This window comes from Uranotaenia lowii, chromosome 3, assembly GCF_029784155.1.
Source record: "Uranotaenia lowii strain MFRU-FL chromosome 3, ASM2978415v1, whole genome shotgun sequence".
In the NCBI taxonomy this organism is placed as follows: domain Eukaryota; kingdom Metazoa; phylum Arthropoda; class Insecta; order Diptera; family Culicidae; genus Uranotaenia; species Uranotaenia lowii.
In genome coordinates, this window is record NC_073693.1 from 121,727,242 (window position 1) to 121,747,249 (window position 20,008).

The 20,008-nt window shown below is 35.0% G+C and overlaps 1 protein-coding gene across 2 annotated transcripts in view; it reads right to left on the reverse strand.

Moving 5' to 3' along the window:
• The window catches only part of LOC129750874 (G-protein coupled receptor dmsr-1), a 477,126-nt gene that overhangs the window by 110,665 nt on the left and 346,453 nt on the right, over positions 1-20,008 (reverse strand). The gene's annotated exons all lie outside the window — the stretch shown is intronic.

The window sequence follows — 20,008 nt, forward strand, 5'->3', positions numbered from 1 at the left end:
ATATACATAGGAGTTATTCCGCAAAATCCGGAACGGGTTCATTAGTGCACGTATCATGAACATAGTTTCAGTAGCATTCCATTTTTTTCCCTTCTTGACAACAGTTTAACCAAAGGCAACACAAACAAAATTCCCGGCAACAAACTTTCCCTTCTTCCGGTCAGCAGGAGGGGCCGGATCGCTTTGTTAGGGCAATGTGATGTGTCCAAAAATTTAGTCAAACATTTGTGATGGAAACAAACAAGCTACAAGCCACAAGGAATCCGGGTTAGCCCCAGGCTATTGGCCCGAACTTGGACCTAAGTTTTCGAGGGCCAGTGTTTATTTCTTACAACAAATCGTTCCGACGGAAGCAAGCCTTTTCGAAGCGAACGTTTGCATGGTTGCGGTGATGAAATGTGGTAGTATCAACAACGTAGATTATTACCTAAATTCTGATTACCTGTGAGAAGTTCGTTCTGGTTACAGATTCAAACGAAGACAAAATTTATTGAGCCAACCACAAGATTAAAATATGCGCACAACTTTTAAAAATCACTTTAAAATTTCCGCACGCAACGCACGTCAACAAAAACCGCTGAAAAATGCGTACCGCTGATGTTCAAACCGTTTTCGTCCCAGTAGGAATTCATCAAGCGAAAAATGGTTACATACTCTTTTTGTACTATTTAGTAGGGTGGAGTAAAAATGGAATCGGTTAAACAATTGATCCGATTATTTCCTTTAAAAACTTGGCCGTGCAAAATTTCAGCTCAATCGATGCTGATTTGAGGTAGCGTAAATCGTTCGAAGTTCCAATCGTTTGCTTCCTAAAATCATCGAATGATATGGAAAAAAACGATTTGTTTTACGAAATATAACCTTAATGTGTATCATAATCCGAAATAAAGAGTCCAATTTTCTGGGTCATTTTTCGAAGAATCTATGATTTTTATGAAGAAAAATGACGTCATCTTTGAAAATGTTTTAGGAAAAGGGAAAATTAAAAATTAGAAAAGAAAAGCGAGCAGGAGAAAAGTTCTTTTAGCCCAAACCGATCAAAATTTCGATTTGGATCGATCCCCTGCAATCAATTTGCGGAGTTGTCTCATAAGAATTTGTAAGTAGAATAATAAAACATCTACACTGCCGCTGCTGGCAAGTCTGTCCCATATGCAAAAACAATGAACCGAGAAAAACGGCTTTAAAGATTTTTATAAACTTTAGTGGATTGCTCGGTTGAAACTTAATCTTTTCTATTTCTTTCTTCACAGATATTAAGATAGTTGTTGTAGAATTGCATCCAATGTTTTTTTTGCTTTGGAAGTAGTTGATGCAGAGGAGAAAATAATGATGGGACAGCCTTGCGAGTACATTTCGCATGCGTATTAAATGTACCCGCAAAGCTGTCCCATATGTGGCTTTTCTTTTGTCAGTTGATCATTTGATTCTTTCTATCTGCGCTGTATTATTCACTTTACTGGTTGTTTACTGATGAAAATAAGTTTGAAATGATGTTTATGACATATTAAGATAAAGATAACGTAAGTTTATCGTAAGAATTGAGTAGGTCTAAAATAAAATGAATAACAACATTCCATGAATAAAACAACCTGTACCTTCATCTTTTGGAAAGTTTTTAGGTCGATCATCTTTTTAAAAAGACTACAAATACCTTCAAATTAAATCAATGCTGAATCAGAAACAGCAAAGCATCTTGGGTGCAAATATTTAATGAGAAAAATCAATACAGTATGACTTACGCCTTTGCTACCAGGTACGCGTATTTTGGTTCATAGATTTTATGAAAAACCTGAAAAAATATGGCTTTGTAGCTGACTATTTTCCATGTTTTATAACGAATAATTCAATAAACCTCATGCGAAATTTAAAAAAAAAAAACAGTTCGGTGGAATTTACCCAATAGGCTAAACTCAGCTTGTAAAAATTATGGAAATTGTCATTTTTTACTTAACTGTACGCTGTTTTATCTAGCCTTACTTTCGTAACTTCAATGAATGCTTATTTTGTTGCACACATTTTATGAATATTTGTAAAATTAACGTAAATTAGAGCAGCAATTTTAAAGCATTCTGTAAAAATATACATATGGGACAGCTTTGCGGGTATATTTCATATGGGACACACACAAAAAAAAAGCATAGTAAAATTACTAAATCCGTGGTTTAAACGGACAACAGGCGACCATATTTTTGAGTCAAATATGTTTTGTTGTTTATAATACCTTACGCATAGCTATTTTACCATGTGCTCAATTTGGCTGCGCATAGTAAATTCGACTGCGTTTTAGTAAAATTGTCAATGAAATGATGCATTGTTTTACTTCGTCCCTAGTAAAATTAATATGTTTCATGATGAAACTAGTATGTGTTATGATAAAGATTAGGAGGAGCGAGGAGCTTGATTTAAATAGTAAAATTACTATGTATGTTTGTTTGTTTATGTGCATGCATGCATTATGACATTATTTGAAACATGAAAATACACACTTCCGACACACGTCGGTCAATGTTAGTGTGTTCTCCCGATGCTCTGGAATGATTTTCAAAGTTATGTAACTATAAAGCAGCTCAAAAATAGTTTTTTTTACAAACGGGTTTGATGATTAATGATCCTGAATTAGTGTAAACAACAAGAATGTTTACCATAGTAAAATTATCATACGCACTTATGTTTTTGAGTCAAATATGTTTTGTTCTCAAAAGTACGATGTGCGTAGTATTTTGTTGATATGAATTGGTGCCACAATGTCAAAATTACTATGCGGACGGTAGTTGTGATAGAAATTATGATGAAATTATCATGACCATAGTATTTTCGACAACAAACATTGAGAGTTATCGAAAATTACCAGGTACATAGTAATTTCAATATTGTTTCATGCGCACTTTCACAAAATCGATGTTAAACTTTTCGTGGTTGAAAATACTATAGCGCTAAAATGGTAAAATTATCATGACAGCGTCTTTGGGATGACCACTCAATTTTTTTCCGTGCAGACATGACTTGGTATTTTTTTCACATATGTTGAGAACAAAGTTATGAAAGTTTTTAGTCTAAATTGAAGAACTAACTGTATTTGAACGATTTTTGAGATAAACTGAAAAATGACGAAAATGCATATGGGACAGTCTTGCGAATAGCGGCAGTACATTTTGTAACAAATCATTTTGTACTTGATTTTGCATTGTAATGATCTGTTTATACATATTAGGGTTGACAAAAATCTATTCAAACCCCAAAAAAAATGATCATAAAATAGGAGGACCAAAAAAATCGGGCTTTCATCATTAAGGAAAAAATGACAAAAATAACAAAAATGAAAAGAATGATAAAAAAAAAACTAAAATTTCAAATATGAAAAAAATTATGAGGAACAAAACAATCAAATTTAAAACCTTTCATTAACGACAAAAATGACATTGGCAAATATCATATTAACGAAAAAAATAAAAATACAAACCTAATATATATATAGACAAAATAATAAATACAAAGTTCCCAAAAGTCAATTATGGTAGAAGTTTACTTCTATATAAAGTCAGATAACGATATAACACTGATCACACTGACATGACACTTAGAACAAACATTCAACCATTTTCTGTCTAATTTTTTTTCGTCAGATTTTTCAGGTTCGCAATACCGACGGCAGGTGGTGAACCTGAAAAATTTGACAAAAAATGCCCTGTAGGAAAAATGTATCTGTTTAGCCCGATTTTATCGTAGAAATTGCCTGTTTTTTTAATGCTGGGTGGCATTTCCTAACTGGGAAAGCATTTCTTCAAATCGATCGATACGCACTTTGAAATCGACATTGCGTACCGTTGAAAAAATTATCCAGAAAACAAAATCGAGTGTCCAGTCAGTATGGTCAGTGGATATACGTTGATGTTTACTAGGATAATTTTAAACTAGAAATAAAATTTCATGTTTTTATACAGCTATAAGATTTTTTATTTGGAAGGAAGATCATTAACTAATTTTAGGGACGGGATTAAAATAAATTCACGATATCAATGTTTCTTTGCTGTTGGATGTCTTTTAGATGATCTACGTTTTGGAAAAAAGAGCTGTATACAAAAAGGAAAAAAAATGAAATATGAATAAAACTTTTGACAAATTTTCGACTAAAAGATCAACTAGTTTATATTGTACTATGGATGATTATGTATCGATCGTTATTTCAAATTTTTGATTTAAAAATGACTAGATATCAGTAGACAACTCGAGTCGTATGATAATTCAACTTCCTCTGAAAAATCTGAAACAATCGCAACAATCGAATGTTTCGTTTAGGAATAATCGATTTCAACGATTTCCAAGCGAGTCGATTCAAAACCAAACAATTTTCCTATAGGGTTGCTTGCTAAACTTTAAACCGCTGTAAAGTGCGTACCGCTAGAGCGAAAATCGTACGAACATTTACACACTCATTAATTTCTAAACATCATAGACTATTATTAAACCGTCCCGTTTAATGAAAGTTGAGTTAAAATTGTTAAAAATAGTTGAAATACTTGAAACTAAGATAATAAGATTGGAGCTTGAAAATTCTCAACCAAAAGTATGCGATATGACACAATATGACAAAAATTACATATGTGAAAATAAAACGACCAACTGCAATATTTTTTTGCAATTTCTTATTTATTTGATATGGCTCATACAACTTGAGGCTTTGATCCAAACTCGTTTTGTATGTTCACAATTGTTTGCTTAAGTTTAGAAAGATCATCACTTTTTGAAGATAACAAGAAATAGATAGGAAAATATGAAGATAAAAAGAATCACAGGAAAAGGTATATTTCGAAGAACATGTAATCCAAGTCCAAGTTCGCTGTGGGACAAGATGAACTGCAATAATTGAAGAAAACAATTTTATTTTGTCTAGTCATTGGAAAAAAAACAATATTTAGAAAATAAAACACAAATCTTCACAGCAGGAAAATAAAAATAGCTTTTTAAAAAATACTCCGATGGATGTGGACGGTTGATATTTTAAACAAAAAGCCGACAAGCTTCAAGGAAGCATCCACTTGTCTGTATCCCGTTAACGCTATTGAAAGTTGCTTATTTCAAAACCGGCTAGCTTTCGTTTTGCCTTGACATAAACCGATTGGGTTCGCCAAAATAGCACAACTAATATTCCCACCGAACGTCGGTAAGGATTCAAAATTCTTAGGAACAGAGAGATGTTGTTTAGCTTGCCTCTAAAGTCTAAAGTGTTTCGAAAGCGTCAGCAATGCACTGTCCTGTGGTCGGGGTAAACAATTTCTTTCTACTATAGTAGATGTCATATAAAAACAACTTGAATCACGGAAGTATTGATTGTAAAATGAGATTGAGATTTCTCCTTCCACTCTGGTTGATTGGTTTCCACAGCGCGGAAAATAATTTCCATATAAATATCTTCACCGCTGGGGTTTCATTTAATAAAATCAGGTCATCATCGTTTCGCGATGTTATTGCTGCTGAGTTGCTGATTAAACAACAAGCAAATTAATATTTATGATACGCATGAATTTCGACAAGCTTTATTGAATTCATCTTAACTTTTATTCAACTTTTTTTTAATAATTTGTACGGACATTTAAGTGGTTCTAGATTTTCTAGACGATTTTTTTTTATTGAATTTAATAATTGTTTGCTTTCTGAAGTCAAAGTTATTTACGTCACAACTCGCAGCATCGTCATTATTTGGGAGTGAGCCAATGGCCCGCCCCACAAAACTGAGTTTATGCAAAGCAGCTTATAAGCATTATCACGAAATCGGTTTTGATTGACTGACATTCACAACTTATTTTATCTGACGCCATAGCGCGAATTCAAAAACGAGTAAACATCATTACCATTATAGCATACATCAATGGAGAATCAATGTGTTGCCAAGCATGACAAAAATAGGTCATCGTTTTTTGTCATGTTCCGGTAATTGGCACAGCTTCATATTATGTGTTGGAATAGTAAGTATATTTATTTTCGGTTTGAAAGATTTAACTTTCGGAATAGTATGACGCCAACTGAATTTGAAGTTATTGAGCCAGAAAGTAGATTTTTTCCGCAGCCAGTCTCCAGTTGGTTGACTTAAACTTTCATCACAGCTTTCATATCGAAAGAGTTTCAATTCCTGTCCCTTTGGGGCGCTTGGCGTGTAATCAGCTTATAGGATTTCCGGTTCAATGGAAACGCCTTCGCCGCATCTGCTTGAATAAATTCTTCCAAAAATGTTGAAAATACCATGACGGAAAAAACAAATTTAAGTTTAAGCCTCTTGAAGAGATAGAAGCAATAGTGTTAACTTTGGGATGGTAAAATTTTAACCACATTCTGGTTAACAACAATGATTCAAAATTGTAAATGGATAATATTCGAAATAAATTATTTTGACTGAGTTTTTTTTTTGACTATTCTATACATTTGAAATCTAAAGGCTAGTTCACGCTAGGTCTCAGGACAGTCACAATGTCTCCCATTTTTACCCCATAGACACGAGGATGGGAGTTATTAAGCAAACACTAGCGACACCATGTCCTCCATAGAAAAGTTTCGATTAGTTAGGGAGCTTTTGGAAAGCTTTTGAAAACGGCCATACATTTGTCCTAACTCCGAAACGTCAAAAAATTTACCTGGCAAGGCGGATTCTCTCATGTTTCCATCAACAACAATTACTGGAACAAAATTCGTCGAAAAACAAAAATCACAGTTCAAGTTGCCCAGCCTTAACAATCCAATTCTATCATGGAAGAAAAAAAATCAATCCTCGAAGAATGTTTCGCCAATCGAACGACACGTTTAGATAGGCGAACACGCGCGTGTTTGTCCTAATGTTTGAATGTCGCGTCCTTTCCGGCTCAAATCAGCAGACAAAGACAAATCTCGTATTATGGGGTGATGTTATCGTTTGATCCAACATTCATTTTTTTCCGGAACCGGAAATAGCTGGGCACAGTGGGTGAATTCAGTTAAAATACAAAGAAACTTATCCTCATTTACAGATTCAGATTGTTCTTCTTTGACAGAATTCGAATTTATTCAACAATTTGTACAAATTACTGGGAAATATGTATTTTTCCCATATTATAGAAAACATAAAACTTCAGATCTCTGAATCGTCAGTTCCGATGCCGAAAGCAAATTGTTCCACATAATCGTTCACAAGACGAAGACGAAAAGAACATACACCCAATCCAGCCCCTTTTTGAATCGAAACCATGCAGCATCTTCTCGAGTGTTTTATGGTCGTCGTATCACGGAAAAAGCAGCGATGGCTGATCGCAATCAAAAACGGAATCCTGCAGATTTCATCTGCGTGTCATCGGAATGGATTCAAGTCAAGATGCCTGAAACTGCTGGCGTAACCTATCTCTACTGTGGGTGTCGTTGGTGATAGATACGAGTTTAAGTTCTCATGTGGACTTAGATTCAAGATTTGATATTCCGAACACGTACGTCCATTGTGTGATTCGAAGTTTGATGACATCTTGACTTAATTTTTGTTACTATTGTAAAGAATAATCACGTCGCTGTTACAGGATATATGTACATACATATATGCTTTTTGATATAAAAATATAATTTGTCGTTAAATATAACAAACTAGAAATAACGAATTAAAACTGTGTTGAGATCCTTTGTAATAAAGATTTAATTGATATCCTCAATCCATGATAATACACATGTTATTTTGTTTTTTTTTTTTTTATTGAACGTTTCGATATAAGCAGGTGATTGTCGTGATTTTACGAATCTTAATTCAGAGATTCACTTAAACACGTCTGTCGCTCGCAAGAATAGATCAATGACTGACTTTGTTTTGTTTGTTTGTCAAGTGCTGCCAAAATAGCAAATGTTCTCATAGAAATTTATTTTATTTTATTCATCTACAGTGTTGCCGAATACAACTATTATTTTATTTTATTCCTAATTAAATTTGATTTGTTTTCTGTATATTCTTCATCTCATCCCTACAGTGATGAATGATAATAACATATATTGGAGATGATTGTAGTGATTTTACGGTTCTCACGATTCTCAATTCAGAGATTCACTCAGACATGCCTGTCACTGATTAGAATAGATCAATTAAATGACTTACTTGGTTTTGTTCGTGTTGCGTATTTTTGCCAGAATAACAAACGTTGCCATAGAAATTTTGTATTTTATTTATCGTCATTGTTGCCGAATACAAATATTATTTTATTTTTATTAAATTCGATTTAATTTCTGCATATCCTTCATCTCATCTCTGCATTCCTTCTCACCTCTATTCTCAATTGGAACTTTTAAGTTATCCACTTTTATTTTTGTCTAAATCTAAATTTTATTTTTCAATTATCCTTTATCTTTATTGTACATTCCATTCTAACCAAAAGCTGTTGTTTTTTTTCTTCAAATATACTTCTTCTTAATTCAACAATCCGTCCTTAGTAAAAGTTTTTCAAATCTATAAAATTTTGATTTTCTGCAATTTTTTATTCTCATCTCTACATTCCTTCTCACGTCTATTCTCTATAGAAATTTTTATTTACGACTTTTGGTTTTCTCTACTACCAAGTTTTATTTTTTTACTAGCTGATCCCATACGAATTCCGTTTCGCTTTCAACTTGGAATATGTCATGAAGAGTTTGTATAAAATTCAATTGCAAGCATTTTCCAGATGCACTTCTGAAGTCATTGTTGAGTAATAATTGCAAAAAAATTGGACGATCACTTTGTCCGTCGCTACTAAATTTGAAATCAGGAATTAATTGACCGTGCCAAAAAAACTCCGTGAATAAATTTCGACTCAATCGTTGCATAACAACGCAATTATTGCCAAAAAGCTAAACCCCTTTCGGTGGCCTCTTCTACAATCTTTGATATCTGAAATCGATTGCCCTTCCCTCAAAACTCCCGTATGCAAATTTTCAAAGCAATCCATTGTATAATAACGTCAATATTGCTTAAAATAGTAAAAAAATATTTATATGGACGACCCTTTCCGTCGACCCCTGGCAAAACATTTGACATCTGAAATCGACGGCTCGTCTTTGAAAACTACCGTGTGCAAATTTTCATCCCAATCCGATATATAGAGTATGGTGGGGTAAAAGTACGACGTTCGTGCTATCCTATTTTTAGAAAAATTTGTAGTCGTTTTTCTAAAAAACAAGAGCAGCATTGGATTCCTTGGACTTTTATCTTTCTTCAAAAAAATTACGAAGATAATCGATCAACGCATTTGATAGCAGTAGCGAAAATGCCAAACTGCTATCGAAACGTACTCTTACCCCACCTCTGGGGCAAAAGTTCGAATGATGTGGGATAAAAGTACGGCCATTCAGAATTCCACAATTTTGCATGAAGTCAAGAGGAAAATTATTCAATATCAATCTTTGCTTACTTTTGTGTCCGCTTTTGATACAAATCCTATACATGGGTGAACAACCTACGCGGATTTGGAGTTCTTGTCCATTGTCCATATTCAACAGGTTTACGAAATCCAGTTCTCATCGTATTTCAGCAATTTTTCGCGCGAGCAAGTCTTTGTAGGAACAAAAATATGCGCTGATGTTCCCAGTGAATTTTAGAAAGAAATTAAAACTTTCCGTTCAGATTTACTTCAGTAGACCCTGTATATCATTCGTACTTTTGCCCCATTTGCAGTTCGTACTTTTGCCCCTTCAAGGTTTCTTGTGATTCACAGTTTATTGTGCAAAACAGAAACATATTAATTAAATTTTTTTTCTTCGGCATTTGCTAGTAATTGAAAACAACTAAACAGATACATTAATGCTTTCATTGAAAGCCAGAATTTTGATTGCTCAAACATGTTTGCCGTTATTTTAAATAGTACATCATTTGGGCAAAAAGCTGCTTCACTTCATTTTTCGGAGTATTTTCAATTTTTCCAAATAAAAATTTCGTCTGGATGAAAGCAGTCCAAATAACTATCAATCCACGCCAGAGTTTTGAATTTTACTTTTCTCGGTTTGTGATAATCTCAAAACGTACTTTTACCCGACTCGTACTTTTACCCCACCTTAATCTAATAACGACGATATTGCAAAAATATTGAAAGGTTAATATGGACGACCCCCTTTGCCGGCCCTTTACACTGAATTTAATACCTGAAATCCATCGCTCGTCTCTCAAAACTCTCGTGTACCAGTTTTCGTCTGAATCTGATGTATAATAACGACAATATCGCATGAACAGTGAATAGTTAATATGGACGACCCCTTTGGCTGACCCCTTACACAAAATTTGACACCTGAAATCAATTGTTCGTCTTTCAAAACATTTATGTGCAAATTTTCAACACAATCCGACGAAAAGTAACGTCAATATCGCGAAACCAATTTTTGTCTTGTATGGACGACCCCCTTCAGAAGGGGTCATCCGAAAATCTGAAAACATTTTTCATCATTCCCGGTCCTAATGAGCATCCATGCCAAATTTCAGACCTCTAGCTCTTAAGACGGCTGAGTCTATAGAGGACAAACAAACAAACAAACCCACAGAAATTGCTTTTTATATATATGTAGGGGAAAGGTTTCCTAAATGGGCCTATCGGGTTAAATGACCCTACGGCTGTTTGATGAAATGGCTGACTAGACAGCTTATCTGACCAATGCATTTTGAAGGTGATACGCTTAGAACATGAGGCAAGAAAGAATTTTATGAATTAACAAACTCAAAAAAATTTAAAAAATCATACAAGATTTTGATACATTCTGATGTAATATTTCGACTTTTAAAAATTATACGTAAAGAAGCTTAAAACAAAAACTAGGATGATTTTTGTTTCTTACTCAAATGAACTTTAAAGATTAAACATATTTCAGCTTTTGTGGAAGTTTGAATAACATCTTAAGGGAGAATTGAAAATCTAAAAACAGATTTGATAAAGTTTTTCTGATGGATGAACTGCCTCCATAGTATGGCAACCCTAACTCTTGTTTTATTCCATAAAATTATAATATACATAGATTTTTATAAAACTTCAGCTTTATTGCACGAAAATCATTACTTTCTAGCAGTTTCAATGAAATTATACGGAAATATTGTACAAAAAACAGAAATTTTGTTCAAAACATAAATAGGCGCATTTAGCCCGCACGGTTTGAGGTTCGGCATTTTAGACAACACTTATAATAAAATCTGTTTTCTTGGAAACAGAAGAAAATTTTAACATAAAAATATCTCCATTGTATAGAAAACAGATGCCTGCATACGTGTATATAGTTTTTGTACACATATTCGATGTGATATTTGATTAAATCAGTGTTCTGCTTAATAGGCGCATATAGCCCGCTCCTCCCCTATAGATATCCTTCATCTCAATTTAAAATTCCATTTTTAGTGATGGTATTTCTAATATTAATATCTTATTTAGTTTCTTTATGTCCCTCATCATATCGGAAAATATTTTTAGCAACAGCCTTTCCAATAAGTGCTTATTCTGTCGCCCTTTCTTTTTTTTACCCCAGTCAGATCAATCGTTCTGTCGTTCTGTCTTTGTTTACCAAAGCCGGAACAATCCGAAAACATTCCATCAGCCTTAAGAATCAGCCTTAAACAATCAGCAGCAGCAGCCTTAAAAATCTGCGCTTCTTAAGCCAATCCATCGTTTTCAACCGCAAGGCCAAATTAAAATAAACAATCAGCAGCAGGAGTTCTAAAAATCTGCGCTTCTTAGGCCAATCCATCGTTTTCAACCGCACGGCCAAATTGAAATAAACAATCAGCAGCAGCAGTTATAAAAATCTGCGCTTCTTTAGTCAATTACGTCCTTTTCCACTGGACGGTCAAATCAAAACAAAAAATCAGCAGCAGTCTTAAAAATCTGCGCTTCCTTAGTCAATTCCGCCCTTTTACACCGGAAGTCCATATAAAAAAAAAACAATAAGTACCAGCAGCCTTTAAAATCTGCGCTTCCTGAGCCAATCCCGTCCTTTTCCATCGGAAGGCCACATCAAATCAAACAATCAGTAGTTGCCAAATTTTTTTTCCGAAATTCAGGGAGCTTGAGAAAAAAAATCAAGCTAACAAAAAATAATCGAGCTAAGTGCCTTTTTTGGTCAGCGTTGTAAACTGTTGTAATTCTGATACACAGCACCGCTCATAACTCTTTTAAAATAGTTACATGCTCACTGTCACTTCAACCTTTAAACGCGATATTTTTTGTTTCCATGTTTTTTTTTCATAATTCTTATCAAAAATTGACCAGCAATCAAACGTTTGACTGACGAAATGAAGCGTTCCCAAGCAACCAATAGTCGCGTTTTTACTTAACTCCGAACTCCGAAGTTCACATTTGGCTGAAAAAATATATTACGGGAACTTCAGGTGACTCTTGTCGCGTAAAAGTTACTCAGGAACTTCCATCGCCCTTTGAAAGGTTAAACTATCGATAACAGAACTTCTAAGCGCTTTTAATGGAACTTCTTTCAAGAAGGTCGATAACGTTCGCGTAACATTCCAAAACGCACCATTAAGATACTTGAAGGTGTTTTACAGAACCTATATGGGAATTCTAAGCGACATGTCAAAAATGTTTTTCAAGAAGGTCGATAACGTTCGCGTAACATTCTAAAGCGCACAATTAAGGTACTTGAAGGTGTTTTAAAGAACCTATATGGGAGTTCTAAGCGACACGTCAAAAATGTTTTTCAAGAAGGTCGATAACGTTCGCGTAACATTCTAAAGCGCACCATTAAGGTACTTTCAGGTGTTTTAAAGAACCTATATGGGAATTCTAAGCGACATGTCAAAAATGTCTGTCAATTTCTTGTCATGGTATTTGTTTTGTTTATATCTATACGGATATTTACAAATGGAATTCAAGATTTTTTCGAATTTTTCTTATAAATGTTAAATAAGATATTCGAATAAATTTTTGATGATGCGAATTTTTGTTATGATTCATATTGTGCACTGAAAGTCCTTTGAACGAAATAAGGTACCATCTATTGACCAACCCACTCAATAATCTCAAATGATATTAACTTTAAATACTAATCATTACAGTGACAATTAGCTATTGCTGGATTGGTCGAGAGGCTGGTGAGTTTCATTGCAACCTAAAGAGCAGCGGTTCAATTCTCTAGGCGTGTAAGCAGCTTTTGTAATCAAAACAATACAATTAAAATCAATGAGATAGACCATGATAGACCGGCAACCGGAATTCCGGTTGCTTGGGTTTTTAAATATGTAAGATGTGATTAAGCAGTTGTTTGAAAATTTACCTTTTTGGAAGTTTAGCTTAAATGCTAAGCAGATGTGCAAGCATTTTAGTAGATAAGCAAGAACATTTTAATAAATTTGAAACACGTGTGAACGAATGTTTGCCTACGACAATCATATTTCCCAGTCATTAATCCTCATGTCCAGAGCAGACACTTTTCGAGCATCATAGTTGACATGGTTGCTGATTTTCCTTCATCGTCACGTTTCAAATCTCATTTGACTACTAGTCAAGCTTCAAGGGACTGGAAAAGCTTGACTATCGTCATGGATTTCTGTTCACGTGACGGATGTTATTTTTCAAACGACGGTCATCAAGCAAGTTGACGGCGTCGGTTCAAAGCATTTTATGTGTAATTCGAAAATTTTTGTGTATTTGGATTGCTTGTTGGGCGATTTGCCAGTGTCAAAAACAAATAAAATTCGGATTCAAAAAATACTACCAATTGCGGAATTACAATATTGTAAAAAAATTTTATATAGATAATTATGAAAGGCAATTTTTTTTGCGCGTATACGATATTGTCCTTCTAGTCCCTAGCGAATTCTCATCGGTCGTGACAGTTGATGTTACGTTCGAAAATTTCCCGGTCCCTAACTATCCTGGACTGATCTCCAAAAACGGAAACGATGATTGTTGTTTTCAGATTTTTTTTCAGCCACGACCATAACGTAACTTGCGTTTTTCGGCGTCGTCGACATGTTTTTTTTTTATCTAAACATTATTCCATCACAGTCAAAAAGACGACGACGGGCTGAAGGCGACTATGATTATTTCGACGCTTCATTTGACTGAAGGTTGAGGCGAGATTGTTTGCTTGGTTACTCATTTGAAGGCGTCTGTTATGAATGCGACTGCTTTAACTTTTTCACAGTCACAGTTTTATGACTGATGACGGTGAATTTTGTATGCTCTGCTCATGTCAATTAATTTTGATAAAAAGTACATTTGATTTGTCTAACTTTTTGACTTTGAAACACAAATCAATTATTCATTCTATTTCTATACTCATTATTTCGAACCCCAAGCAACCAGAAGTCCCTTAAAAAGGTTCCATAGAAGCTTAATCAGCTCTCGTTTCTGTCTGAAGAGAATGCTAATCAGCTCAAAATTTAAGTTCTTAAAGCTACTTTGAGGTTCGTTTAGGTGGCTGTAGAGAATGCTATTCAGCTTCTAAGAGAATGTCAAAAAACTTTCACGCGCTGAAAAAAAAATCCGGTTGACAGATTTCTCTGACAACCATATGACAGATTGCTAGATAACCGGTCTATCATGGTGTATCTCATTGACTTTCATGTCTACCTTATTAAATGTTTACTTACCTTGGAATCCAAAAATAGCTGCTCACCGCTTCGGGATTCGATCCACTGCTCTCTAGGTTGGAAGTAAAATCATCTGCCTCTCGACCATACCAGCTCATGTCAAAACACTGTTCTAAGCTGTATTTAAACTACCGATTTTTTTGTTGCGTTTTTTAGAGAACCTTTGGCAAATGATAGCAGCTGAAGTTTAAGTATTATTTTTTTTCTATTGAAGAACTTTCAATTGATCAAATAATAAACACAAAATCTTGGAATCATAAGTTTTATTCATTTATTTAATCGTACCTTTTCTTACTGCCTATTAAATTTACACATATTTATTCTTTATAATTAACGGCAAAAAGTGATTAGTCGAGCAGCACGGACCACATAAAGCTCTGCCGGAATGTCTTCAGGGCATCGGTCTTGGCCAAAATTACAGCTTCTTCCGGCTCCATTCATAACCAGTCGATCGATGATGCTTTTGAAAGATAGTTATTTTCCTCCTCTGGATTGTAAACATTTTGAGAAACTGGGTCTTCCGTGGCTAACACAAACAGAAAATTTGTTTAAATTTCTCAATTTTATGGATTGTGATGTAAACAGGTGTAAACAACCCTTAAAAATCGACGGCTGTTGTCAACAATATTTGACAATTCGCCTGAAAATTACCTAAAGGTTCAAGATGTGAACTTGTTGGTTCATTAGAAAGTTTGTTGCAGACGCACGATTCCTTTGAAATGCGTATGTGAGGACAAGTCGCATATGAATCGCTTAGAAGTTCCGTTATCGACTTTTTTCCCTTCAGAAGGCGCTGAAAGTTTCTAGGAAACTTGTATGCAACATAGGCCCGTAAAAGTCCCAAAACACCTTTTATCAGCCAAAAGTGAACTTGGAAATTGCATGTTTAACCTTCCAAAGCCGTTCGCTAAATATCCGTTTCGGGGAAATATGAGTTGTAATTTGATTTCGTTCTCCTGGCTGTAAATGTTAACCGATTTTGATGATATTATATTCATTGTGTAGGTAATTTATTCTAATTACTCATCATTTCAAAATAAAGTCGATATGTATTACCAGGTTTTCAGAAACTGGTTCAGAAAGTTAAAAGTCCGAAAAATCAATTTTATTTTTAAAATACTCATAACTTCTGACAGCTTTTCTGAATTTAATTATTTCATTGATGTTTGCAATTGTCAAGAATCCATCTATCCGACAATGTATAGATATGTTGGGGTCCAATGAAAGTTTTTACCGCTATGACAGATCTTCCGGTAGAAAAAAGTCTTACTTAAAAAAAACGACATCCAGTTTTGGCTTTGCTTAGCTGTATTTCATTTCTCAATGAACCGATTTCAAAAACTCAAATTTTAGTTTTTTAACGTTAATTTGATCATTATTTTCATAGAACATACTTAGTCTGTCAAAACTACCAGTTCATCAGTATATTGGAATGATGATAAAGATGTTTGAAATGTGCGCTTCGGGTCATATTGACCCGAACGGCTTTGGAGGGTTAAGTAAGTACCGTCAAACGGGGTATCATGCAACAGCGGGGTTCGATGCAACATTTATATAACACTACATTGAATAAATTTTTAATTTAATGTATTGTAATAAAGTTATCTTTCAATGATAACAAAATGATGATGACATAATTTCTCGCATCTTAAGCTAGTTGTCTTAAGTTTTTTATTTTTATGTAAAATTTGAAAAATCGAGCAATAAATGTTCCAATTTTAACATTTTTTGATGCCGAAAAAAACTTTACCCAGTATGGCGGATCGGCTTGATAAAATAACCTACAAACTTTTTACAGGTTTCCTCATGTTATACCAACATTGTTGGTGTAAAAATATTTTTCGAACAATCACTCAATTTTTTTAAATGAATATTTTTAAAATTCAGTTAGGTGTCTGGGGTTAAATGCAACAAAATGCAAATCAAAGAAATACCTTGTAAATTTCGTTTCCATGTGCTGGAATATGAATATTTTGCATCACGCGTTTGTAAACATTTAAATTTCATTCATCCAAACATTTATTTTTATGATTTCAGCTTGTAGAATTTTTCGTAGTATTATTTAACCCCTAAATGTATGCAGCATCCTTATTTTCAGAAAAAATGTGAAAATTTATTTTTACAGACCCAAAAGCAACTGGAATTGGTGTTGTCATGCGTAATGGTCTTTAAGGCATCGCAAATATATAAAAAACTATGAATTTTCGTACGTGTTCATAAGATTTTTCATTAAAACAAAGTTGATTGCAAGTTACCCCATTTTCCTAGGAGTGTGAAAATCACATGTTTTTAGAAAATTAAAAATAACTGAAGAAACCAATAATTTTTTTAACTACGCCAATTTGATGCCCCAGCATCCTTAAAACTTTTGATGCATAAAGGATACGATTAACTGTGAACATAAGTTTTTTAGGAGCCATTGAAGTTGAAAATTGTTGCATGTTGCCCCAGTTGACGGTATGCGACTTTTGGTGGCTTGGGCATTATTCAATTGACTGATTGTTGGGCGAAAACATGATAAAGGGTGATTCGGTCAAAATTTGGTCTATATCAACTTGACGCATTTCTTGCAATTTTGCATTTAAAAAACCTGAACACCCCTCATTTTGAAGGTGTGTGTGTAGAATGTTGCTCCTATTTTGATTTTGGAACTCACTCTTCAGTTGTCAAAATGCCGTCCAAGGAAGAAGAGCAGCGTATCAAAATTTTGCTGCGATGCAAAATGCGCATCGCAAAAATCTGAGCTACTCGCACGCAAAGCTGGCAAAATCGCTAAAAGCTGCCAAATCAACCGTTATAAATGTAATTAAAGTGTTTGCGGAACGTTTGTCGACAGCCAGGAAGTCTGGATCGGGGGGAAATCGAAAACCGGAAGCCGCTGAGACGACAAAGAGAGTTGCCGGTAGTTTTAAGCGAAACCCTAACCTCTCTCTTCGAGATGCCTAAAATAAGCTGAGTGTATCGTCTACAACCGTGCATCGAGCCAAAAAACGAGCAGGACTATCGACTTACAAGAAGGTAGTGACTCCAAATCGCGATGATAAACAAAATACGACGGCCAAAGCGCGATCCCGGAGGCTGTACACGACGATGCTGACGAAGTTTGACTGCGTGGTAATGGACGACGAAACTTACGTCAAAGCCGACTACAAGCAGCTTCCGGGACAGGAGTTTTATACGGCAAAAGGAAGGAGAAAGGTAGCAGGTATTTTCAAGCACATGAAACTGTCAAAGTTCGCGAAGAAATATCTGGTTTGGCAAGCCATCTGTATTTGTGGCTTGAAAAGCAGCAATTTCATAGCTTCCGAGACGGTCAACAAATAAATTTACGTGAAAGAGTGTTTAAATAAACGTCTGCTGCCTTTCCTGAAGAAACACGGTTGTTGCGTACTGTTTTGGCCGGATTTGGCATCTTGCCATTACGGTAAAAAGGCCATGGAGTGGTATGCCGCCAACAACGTGCAGGTGGTTCCCAAGGACAAGAACCCTCCCAACACGCCAGAGTTCCGCCCAATTGAGAAATACTGGGCTATTTCCAAGCGGAACGTAAAGAAGACTTAAAAAAACTGCTAAGGACGAGCTGCAGTTCAAGGCAAACTGGCTTTCTGAGGCGAAGAAGGTGGACAAGGTGGCTGTACAAAATCTGATGGGAGGGGTTAAGCGTAAGGCCCGGCAATTTGGATTTGGAAAAGCGGAAGCCTAACTGAATATTTTTCCTGAATTTTATACAAATTAATCTTGAAAAAGAAATTTAATTTGAATTTTTTTAATAAACGATTTCACCGATTTACACGCGTTTTCCCTTGACCAAATTTTGACCGTATCACCCTTTAGGGTAAAACACCATAACAAGTACTTCGTTCCTTTTAAGAGATGCAACTCGAGCTTCTGCAGCGAGTGGTTCAGCTCTAGAACAAATAAATTTAATTGTACCAATAAATTTTGAAAATATTACATATTTGTTTTGAAGTAAAATTGATTATATTTGAAGAAAAAGCTCTTTTTTAGATCAAAATATTTGAAGTTTCAATGTAGCACTTCAATTACTGGACCTTGTAGTTTCATAGCTTTTTGAAACAATTTCAACTTTTCTCTGTCTATGCAAAGGAGAGGCACGTGTTCCTGGAACTGAACTTAATCGAATGTTGATTTCTTTGATAGCAAAATGATATAGCTACATTCTGTCTTGTATCATTTCAGGCTCTCTTCACTTTGGCAAAAAAAAAACTTTTCGCTATCGACCATAACTTGAAAGCAATGATATGTTGCTCACATTCCCATTTGCTCAATGGAAACCGAAAACATTGTTTGAATCCCCTAACAAAAACTGAATCTTATACGGATGTTTGAAGGATGCTTCCACAACCATTCATACCCGGTTGGTCACATTTGCAGGAAATTTACTCCCAACACACTGACCTCGTCGGATCATCATCAGTATTCTACAATTTTTTTTTCCTTTGTTGAATGCCAGCATCTGTTTCTGCGTATTGCTTATTCATGCGAAAGATATCGTTTGTATAACTTTCTTTACTTTCACTTCCGTTGCTGCTGTTGCTTCCGGTGGATCCGTGCTGTGCATTATCAATGAATGGTCTCATTCACCATTGTGAAGTTCGCTGCGAAGCCGGAAGGAAGATTCCGAACTTCCCGATTAACATCGACGAGATAAGGCGACGCCACTTTAAGGACGAGATAATAAAGAAATGGCTGGATTTATGGAGCGATAGTGCAAAGCGATTATTCTACTTGAGCTGTGAGTATGCTTTGATTTGATTGCTTCGAGTAGTTTTCCAATTTTTCTTTTGAATATTTTATGAACAGTAGAAAGCAATTGAAATAAAATGGGCCGGGATGTTTTAACACAGAATGGATAGTTTTCATGATATTTAATTAACGTTTCTTGACGCGCCTTCGTTTCGTATTAATCTCGCAGCATCCAATGTTTGCGTTTGTGGGGATGGCTACCACGACATCGATCGTGTTGTCCTATGGACTTATACACGGTATAGTCAAACGAGGGCTCGGCTACTGGATACGTTTAGGGTCCGAGGTAGATTACCAGGTGTTCCAATTCGAGACAACTTGGCACCCTTAGATTTTGAATATTTGTCCTCGATTTAAAAAATATCTTAAACTGTCTGACTAGGTCGTTAAGTCCTCTTCCCCTTTGTCTCTACTCTTTCTGATGCTCATTATTTTGTCTATTTATTAGAACAACCTCTCGTCCGACAGTAGTTAACAGTAGGGGAGATGAGTGCATAACGAGCACCCAGGGCATAATGAGCACTTCTTTTTTCTACATAAGTACGTATTTTCTTAAACAAATTTTCATAAGGACTTGTTTCGTACTACCCATAGTATTAATTTTTCACCAAAAAAGAAATATCCTTTTCATCTTTACAGAAATATTAAATAAAAACCAGTAAGGTTCTCAAGTGACGAAAATATTAT